This window comes from Temnothorax nylanderi, unplaced genomic scaffold (genome assembly GCF_030848795.1).
Source record: "Temnothorax nylanderi isolate EJ_2023f unplaced genomic scaffold, tnyl_v1.0 TNYL_tig0073_pilon, whole genome shotgun sequence".
NCBI classification, from domain to species: Eukaryota; Metazoa; Arthropoda; class Insecta; order Hymenoptera; family Formicidae; genus Temnothorax; species Temnothorax nylanderi.
Window position 1 is genome coordinate 883,266 of NW_027249135.1, and position 10,223 is coordinate 893,488.

Consider the following 10,223-nt stretch of genomic DNA (forward strand, 5'->3'; position numbering starts at 1 on the left):
AAATCTACTTCGCTACTAAACCGCGCCATCATTATTAACTCGCCGCTTCGGTACGCCTCGCGCCAAAATCAACACGCCACGCGATGCAAAATCGAGGACGCACATTCGTCCGTCCGTTAACTGCCGCTCTAGCTACCTCGGACGCTCGGAGACATCATACGACAAACGTTGGGACGTGGCGATTTGTCATGCTGTACGTCCGTACGTACCGTGATCAGTGGTCGGGCATAGCCATCATCGGCGTGGCATCATCGCCAGAATAATTCAGGTATAATTGACCAGGTCGGCTAATAGCGACTGTTAATTAGTAGGGACTGCCTGGCACGACCATTGTACGGGTGAGGTATGATTGAGAATACGAGCATTCAGGACACGAATCCGTATGTACCGCAACAAACGCTGGTCATTGGTCCCTTTATCGCAGGAATCCTCAACGCTTTTCGATTATTTCGATATTACTCGACGCAAAATTAACCCGAGTTCCTGAAAAAAAAAGGGAAAAAAACCGGAATTTTTGGCTAATAAATTTAATTTTATTTAAATGAAATATTTTTGTATCTTTTAACAAAAATTTATTTAACAGCACATTTAATAACAGTACATGCGTAAATTTCACTAATTCAAAATTGATTACAATACATAGCAGACGAATAAAATGTTTTATATTATCTAATAATATGTGTGTCTGTGAACTCATTATTAAAAAATAATTATTTTTTCATCGCGAGAACATCACGTTTTAATGAATTCTTTATTTTGAATGTTCGTATTCTATAATCATTAAATCATTAACAAACAAAGATTTAAATAATCTCCGTTAAAAGTGTACTTGTCTTACGTGTCTCTACTTAACGATCTCTCTGTACAATATATAGGGCTAATATTCAACGTTTGAAGCTAACGTTCAGTAATAGATTCATTTCGATTTACATGACCCGGATAGCTTCGAGTGCAGTTAAGTGCGATTTTCAGCGGATCGTATTTCACTCGAAACGGATTCCGAATTAGAACCCAAAAGTTAAGTGTAAAGTGAAGAGCGCAAAATGCTTGACGAATGCGTTTGTAATTATACACCGTGAAAGTCAGTCTTTATCGCACTTGGCTTGAAACAAATCGCATGAAGCGAATGTAACGCAATTAACAGCATTAAAGAAATATTAATTATACGAAAAAATTGCATTTGAAAGACTGTCAAAGCTCCAAAAGACCGTCTTAATGAAATACAGCTAAGTCAGCATTTAATCGCACTATTACTTAACTTTATTCCAACCCGTTTATGAAAAACGAACAAATTATAAGTTGAGAAATCCTGCTTTAGCGCCTACGCCCACATATGTATGTATACACGTCGGTCTTATGCACACACATGGGGACAGTCGCGAGCGTATTAACGCGCAGATTGCGTACATGCGGACGCTCTATGGTAGCCCGAGGGAATGCTAGGTATCCACTCGCAAAATAGCCCTCTCGATAGCAACCCGTGCTTTCGCCTACTATAACGATGGGCATTACGGGAGAGAAAAATCACCGGATTAAAGTTGATACTTGAACGATGAGTATCTTCCGTTATTACACGGTAAATTATTTTAATCGGCGATTTAGTTTAACAAAGTAAATAGCATATATATAGGGCGTATATAATTTATAAATACCCACCGTATAAAATATTTATGATAATTTTTGTAGTTGAATCCGCGACTTGGATCTTATATTCTGAATTTTTGTGTGTAATTAATATTCTAAAAATTATGTTGGCGGTTTTCTTTCGTAAAATTCGTCCGAGTGTATGGTAAGGACTAACTTTCACGAGCTTGCCTATAATATACAAACGTATTCTCTCATTAAGCATATTACATCTTACATTTATGTAACGTATTAACGCAGCCGGCACACGTCAAAAAGCGACTGTTTAATCTACGGTATGGTGGTAGTTGGGCGAGTTTACGACACTTGAGAGATTACGCCGCAATTCTGATATTGTGATACACTGACTATAATTATCACGGATGTGGTCGGCCTTTAATAGCAAACAATTGTTTAGCGTTTAGCCATTGCGAAATATCTCAATTTTTAGTGATAAATGAAGAATTAGAGGAGTAGTTACGAGCTATTCTTATCAAAGACTTATGATGCGATTATATTTCTATGACCTGCGAGAAAGATATTCAGGAGCACATTTTCGAATTAAATTGTGACATGCAATTGACACTTAGCTTTAATTTCCATACTGCGTTGCTCTAATACTGCAGCTTTTGACAACTTTGCGTTTTGTTTTTATTTAATTTGCTTAATGAAAGCATGAGGGAATAAGTGAAGCCTGTGCATTTTCATTTAATTTTGAATGATAAAATTTCATATTCTCTATAGAAAATTTCTTCTCTTTTTACATATATCACTAAATTATTTCCTCGCCCGTCACTCTTGACTTTCGGAAAGAACATTAATTAAACTTTTACTGACGTTAGAAAATAACTTGACGGAGAAAGTGTCGCGATATATTATTAAATATCTTAATCCAATTTCGCGGCGGCTACGTAAGAAGCAAATAATTTGTGTCACGTCAGCGTGATTGCCCTTAATTAATGCTAATTAAGAACAGACTTTGCATAGCGCTGAATGTGACATAATTAGACGGGAGGAGGCAGCGTTAGTCGTAAGTGACATTAATACGTAACCAAGTTTTGAGATTACAGCTGAGAACAGCTGAACGTAACGTGAATTAATTAACATTATAATATATTCCAATTTAAATAAAATTGCAGATTTTAACGGAGATATTATGCATATTCCCCATCTTAACCCATTGCGTTAAAACCACCGGTTACGGTAAAACTACCGCATAGATATTTCCTCTAGCAATCGAAATGTTTATATTCCCGAAATGTTTGCTGTACCGCAATGTGAGCAGGTCGTCATTAAAGCCGGTGTACCGAGTAATCATAATTTCACGGAAATCGATATTACGCCGGCGAGAATTACGTTGCCCGTAAAATACCGTCGAATGAGCAGGGCTTTCGTTCGGAATATAAGAAGGAGCCAAGTGCACGCGGAATCACGTCGGAATTCAACTAGCATCTCAAGTGCTGTATAAATTAGCAATTAACGCGACTCGGACAATTCATATTTCTACGCGAATCGAAGAGAACGCGGCCAATTAAAAATTCATTACCGGTCCTTTCCCACGGAACCCCTTAGACTCTTATTGAGCGTCGCGCAGCTGTCGGCACAAAAGAATTCGACGAGGCTCGCTTCTCAGAGACGATTGCGATACGCGCGGATTGCACCAAGACGTCGACGTGCTCTGAAACGATCCTTGCCGGTAACGATCACGCGTCAGTTGCACGGAATTTATTCGTCGACGTCCGCGCGAATATACAATTTAATTAAAAGCGGCGCACTCAGCACGGAAACGATATTCTCTCGAATCGTATGCGGGCGAGAGCCGCCACAGTTTCGTTGAGATAAATCTTACTCTCGAGCATGGTGCACAAATCCCCTCCTCCCTGGCTCAGTTCCACCCTCCGCGTCTCAGACCTATACATACGTATAATAATCTCGCGCGACGAAAAATTTTCACCGTTTCCATGAGCATTCTCGTCACTTTTCACAAGAATACCGCATTTTCGTTTTACACTACCCATGTTGCCTTTTTAACTCCTCATATGCCGTCAAATTTTCAACAATTTTAAAGCATCACGGAATTTCCTGTTAATGATAGCATTATTATTATTTATTAAAGCAAAATGACAAAAGTAAAGTCAACACGACGGATACGTATTCGTGACAACAATTAAAGCTCTTCGTGAATCCTAGATTATACATACATATGTACATATCCTTGTTTATACATACATATGATGTAGAGAAGTACAGAGAGAAACGCGTAAATGCATCGCCTTTTCCTATAACTAGTTTACAACATTAATTAGCTTTTGACCACTGTCTTGCGGTCGTTAAACATTTGACGTATCGCAGTGTTCCGTAAAATTTGCAAAGTCGCACCCCGCCGACTTGGGAAATGCGAACACATCGACATCTCCGTTTATCAGTGGCGTCGACTAGTCGTAAAAGTTAGCGAATCTGATAGCAGTCAGCTTCGTAAAGCGTCTCCCGATTCGATTCCCGTAGCTTTTACGAGCGGACGACCCCCAGCACCGTTCCAATTCCGAATTCTCTCAACGATGACTTCCGAGATACGGGCAAGGAGAAATTATCGAAAAATCTTACTGCAAAATTTGATTGTTGATGTCGAAAAATATATCTGACAACAAATACTAAGTGTAGAATATCAAAGTTTTATTAGGGTTGTGTGTTAGATCCATTTTCCGATGAGAAATATGTTCAGAACAAAATATTCTATAAAAAATATAATATTTGAAAGTAAGAATTTAATTGTCGTTAATAAATTACACGTAATCGCCACTGTATATTCCTACCACAACATTTTCTTACAAGAAATAATAGTAGGTAAATTATAATGGTACAGTCACAAAATCAGGGAGTAGACTTACAGCTGTCACAGTCGTTAATCTGATTATTCGTATGATATTTTTCGCTGAATTGGAAGCTGCTTGGGACGTTATGGTTGCTCTTACTCTTTCTGTATGAAACCATGGATCCTCCTATCTCTTGTTCATAGTCTTCCCCTTTATTCGAGGCAATTAATACATCCCGCTCGTCTCGTCCCAACTGTCGACTTTCACCGGCGTCGTATCGACTTTCCTCGTTTATCTCCGTCATGAAACTATAAACTATGGTCCCCACGGCAGCAGTGAAAATTCTATTTCCCGGTGGAAAACATGAGCGTCCTTAGCTGACGCTGCAGCGCGGTGATGTACTCATTGACGAATCGCATTCTCCGCATCTTTAGGATTAAAACCGACGTATCACATAATCTACGATATCTCGGTGGAAATAATTCTTCTGAAGTTGCTCCGTAAAAGTTTCATATTTGATAAATTTCAAGACATTGATATATAAACGTAATCAAAAGCGTGCATCAAACCGAAAGTATGTGCGTCAAGTGCCTATAACGTACACGTAACACGTAATCTCAGCAAATCTTGGAACTCCTTTTCCAAAGTTATTACCTCCTCGCTAGCTCGTAAATATATTTCCCAATTTACCCGCTTGATATAAAGCGCCTCAGAATTGGCGGAAAGTGAACGCGTAACGTTATTCCTCGTGAAATTTGAAGTGCATTTTTGTCAGCGAGAAGCGAACATTAGTTCTATCGGCAATCTCCCACATTTCTGTTAAAAGAGGTTGATTACATTTTTCACAGAGCATTACTATTTTCTGCCACAATTTTATATACATATTTTTCAATTTACTTAATTCATATATAAATAGATTGAACGTTTCAAATAGCCATCTTCTTGCACACAACTAATATAAATTGTGCAGCTTATCGTTATCCCGTTCAATGTAAACAGTTTATCGCAGAAAATTAAAATCACTGAATTTACCAATGAAGAATATTCTTGTGTGCTGGAGCTTTATATTAATTAATATCGAGTACTGCATTCACACCGTGTATTATAATTTCACATTGCCTTCGTCAGAATTAAATGACTGCATTGTAAATTATTTTACATTCTTTATTATTTACGACAAATAAACAGAATTCAGGAAACGGGAATTATAATCTATAAATGTACATTATTGGCAATGCAAAATTGTAAGTTATAAAACATCGTTATTGATTATCGATATGCATATTTGCTGTTGAGTTAACAGCGGCTATTATTGTGTTATTTTTCATGAAAGCTATGTGTGCGAAAATTAAAATGTATTCACTCGTTATATACAACGACATACGAGAGTTTTCGGGAATGCGCGCAGAAACGACAGGATAATAAAATCAGGAAATAGCAATGTTTTTTGGACAGTTAGCGGTATCGAGCCATCAGAGCGATAAGCCATCTCGTTCCTCCATTAAATTCTACTCGTGCGAGTCACAAGAATTTATTTCTACTATTTCAAGTACCGTTCGGTCGATTCGTTTTTGTTTAACAGCAATACGAACGATTATCGGTTTCAGTATGCGTCATCGCACCGAATGTACCCAATGGTTTCACGCTATCCTGATATTTGTTATTGTTGCTGGGATTGCAATTCTATTCGAAATTAGCTGCGATTGCATTAATTCTCTAGCTTTTCGCATAGATACAATTTATATGCACATAAAACATTACACAAATATATTTTTGATAAATCTTTCAAGAACTTTACTTATGCACATTTTCTCCACTTTCTTCTATTCAAGAAATTGTTAATTTTATATTTAATTTAGATTAAAAATGTGCACAAAATGAGAATAATTTTATTACTTAATATAAACCACGAAAAACTTATCACTTATCTTCTTGTTTCAAGTCTGTATCTATTGAACATTTCAACGACCTGTTTCTGTGACAACAAGCGTAATTTCGTCGATCTTTGCGATCAGACCTAACGACCACCTAAGTGTTTCTCGATTTCTCCATTTCTCTCTAAAGCAGTATTTGTTACTATGACCTTAAATGCCTGTTCTCTTGAGCTCGATATCGTTTAACGTTATTTTTCTCGATTGTTCGCATTTTGCGCAATGCGACTTTTACATTGCACGAAATAAACGGATAAAAATCCTGACATTAATTTTTACATTAAAAAATTCCGTTCTTTTATCTACTAATTCGTTTTATACATTTTGTTTGACATAACAAAACTCGATTAGATTAACAAATACAGAAAAATTTATCTCAAAAATACGCTTGCAAAGTTTGACAATATATTTTAGAATCACCCTGTATTTCTGCAAATTGTTTTCATCTTTTCAGCGAGTATATAGCATACCTATCTATATCCGGCAATTTTTGTTACATATCCTTTATATCCATACTTATTCATTGACGGCGATATTGTGCAGTGTATTGATCTTTCAGCAAAGAGATTAATTTTTCCGGATATCGGACGGTCGAGCTGTGTCATCAACACAAAACATTCGATACATAGGTTACGCTCGGAAATAAAAAATGTTTTGCCCGAATACGATACCGCTGCTAACATCAGAAAATCAATTTCCAGTCCGGCTATCGTCAATAATTCATGGAATCGTGATTCAGCGGAATCCGAACTGCCATCTCACACGTACCGCATACATGCATGACCTTCGTACATCGAAGCTAAATTTCTTGTAATGCCTGAATTATGAATTCCGTCAACGTGTATAGAAGTTTGTGGCATATGAGCAGCAATGCGCCGTCGTCATAAATCATCGGCGTATACTGATGTAAACCGTAAAAACCTATAGCAGTATCGGTCTATACTCTATCTCATTCGAATTACGTATAAGCGCGCAGTTTATCACCGCGATTTCCTATTTTGCCGGCGCAAGTAATATGGGCATAATATCTCACAAGTGTAATATATTCTGTCTGACTACAATATATTTCCCGGTAGAACATCAAACTTTGCGAAGTGAAGGCTGAGACCGCTCGATGGCGGAGCCAAATGAGAGATGAGACCGTTGCAATGTGTGTATGTATCATATCGACATATCAGTTGAATTTCGTTGCCTTCACGCGGCGGAAAATTCTTCAAACGTCACACATTGCTCTACGGTGTTATATAAACACACGAATAAATACATCCTGGCAATATGTACGTACAATTTGCGCATTTTATTTAATTTTTGGATCGAAGCGCGCATTTGTGCAAGTCATTGAAATGTGTACGTAACAAATGTCTGCAATGCTGTAAAACGTTATCGCTCGTAGCACGCATTAACACGAGAGTTAAATCGAGCGAAGCATATGCGACATCGCAGTTATTGTCGTTATTTTTAGCTTCGTATAAACATATATGCGAGAGTGCTGAATAGCGTAATAATTTTTGTGAACTCAATAAAACTCGACTTGTATTGCACAATATTGTAAAATTAAATTATTCCATATAAATATACCATATTGTTGCATTTCTACCGAAAATTCTAATTTTAACTTTTTATCTGTTAAAAAAAGTTAATTTTTTAATTATTTCACAAAATAGTTTAATAATTTATTATTTATATTTTATTTATTGCTCTGTCTTATATTTTTAATTAATTAAATCAATTTGGAAACGAATTAATTAATTAATTAATCTCGTTAAGATAAGAAGTGGATTGAAATTGTCTCCCGTTATCTTATTTAAAACTTTCTCAGAAATTCAGTGAAATACGTGTAATTTAGATCAAAGCGACATGTTATAAAGTGTCTCTCTTAAAAATGGGACTTTTTTGTATGAGACTGACGCGGTATAAAAGTGCTGTAAGTGGAACTGCAATCGTAACATATCTCTCGAAAGTTATATTGCGGTAAGAATAAAAACTTGAATGACGACAAACACGAGACAGATATTACAGCGGCGTTTCCCTTTAAAGTCCTTCAGTCGAATTAATGACAGAAGTTTGCCGGAAGTAATAACGGTACCACTGGTACTTTATTTAGTCTTGATATCGAGCATCGATTGGAGGTTCCATGGACCTCGATGCCATCGAAATAAGAGTAATGCTGTATATTATAGTCGGACATCCGAGCTTTATTGAGTTCTCGAGCATTTGAAAACATTCAGAATAAGTAGATAATTTATGATAAACCAAGATTATATCGGGACTTATCGTACGATTTAATCGCATGTATATATATATATATGTACGTATGTATGTATATAATATATATATGCATATTTCTACGAAAAATATTACATGTTATTTTACACGAGCACATATTTAATTTTGATTAATTAATCGTCTGTTAGCCGTTAATTCCATGTCCATCTATAATTATAAACGATATCTGCTCTGCCGGAGAGTAATATAATACCATAAATGTTACATGAAAGTAGATAATTGATACGTTGCGTTGGTGAAGTGTACTTTGGGCAAATGTTTAATATTAAACTGCACTAAATATTAAACTGCACTAGAGTTCACTAGCATTATTTCAATATAATGTTTTAGTACATGTATAAATTGATGATTATTATTTTTTGAGAAGATTGATGACTCAAGAAATAATTATTCTACAGATTTTATCTCATTAATATAAACTTAAATTTGATAATTTAATTCGCTACAAATCTATGCTTGTGCATATGTGTCTATTAATACATCTTCTCTCTTTTTCTATCTTATCTCTTTTTATCGAAGCAGAACTTATTAACATTTTTAAAGCATTATAAATAGCAACGTATCTATAGCGTTATTAAAAGACGATAATGTCCTTTTTTCGCGTTGCCCGATTTGGTAATGTTGAATATTTTCTACGTTTGCTACCCTTGAACGAGCGATCCGGATGAGAGGGTCGTTAGCTCGCGTTGGCACGGAAGAGCCTAGGCTAGACAGGAATCTTATCTACGGATGCTGGGCACCGATCCAGTCTTTCGTCTAGACGAGGGGTCGACCCTAATATATGGTTCGATAAAGTTTTCTTTACTTCCACAAACTTATTCAATATTCGTCAGCAAATTTTCGTTTCATTAAAAACTATAGAGTACTTATTACGAAGATTTATTTTCGATATTGTCAATGATTGATATAAAGCGCGTTTAAAAATTAAATAATTGGGTAAAATGCGATAAGAAATAATAGTGTGCTAAACATATAACGAATTCTGTATCTTCAATAGACAATAGTTTGCTAACTTAATTATTTAATGACTTTGGTTTCTGAATACTTATTCGTCGACTTTTGAATACTGAACGATCCACAAAGAAACATAAAATACAAGCAGATGTGACGTATCATCACGCTACGATCTGACATTTCTATTATTTTATGTTTTACAAAATATTTTTGTTTGTAATAAAATAATTCTGTTTTCACATTGCTAGTAGTTGATACGGTTTCCATTTTAACAAAATGATTAATTTGATCAAGATAAATATTGAACTAAATCCTTCATATGTGATTTTTGCTGGCTCTCTACAACGTTCGATAACATGTTAAATGGGGTGTATATTTTATATTGATGAACATTAATTGCACACAATTAAATGATATTTATGTATATCGAGAACAACAGGTGTCGCGCCTATACGTTCTGTGCGACAAATTAATTGAGAATAATGAATTACCTTGTCGGATGCGCACATTTTGTCACATGTCGAACATGCTATGATATCAAAATCTAAAGTTCAAAAACAAGTAACATATTGTTATAAAGCATCCGAATCCGGAAGATTGATTAAACGATGAAGAT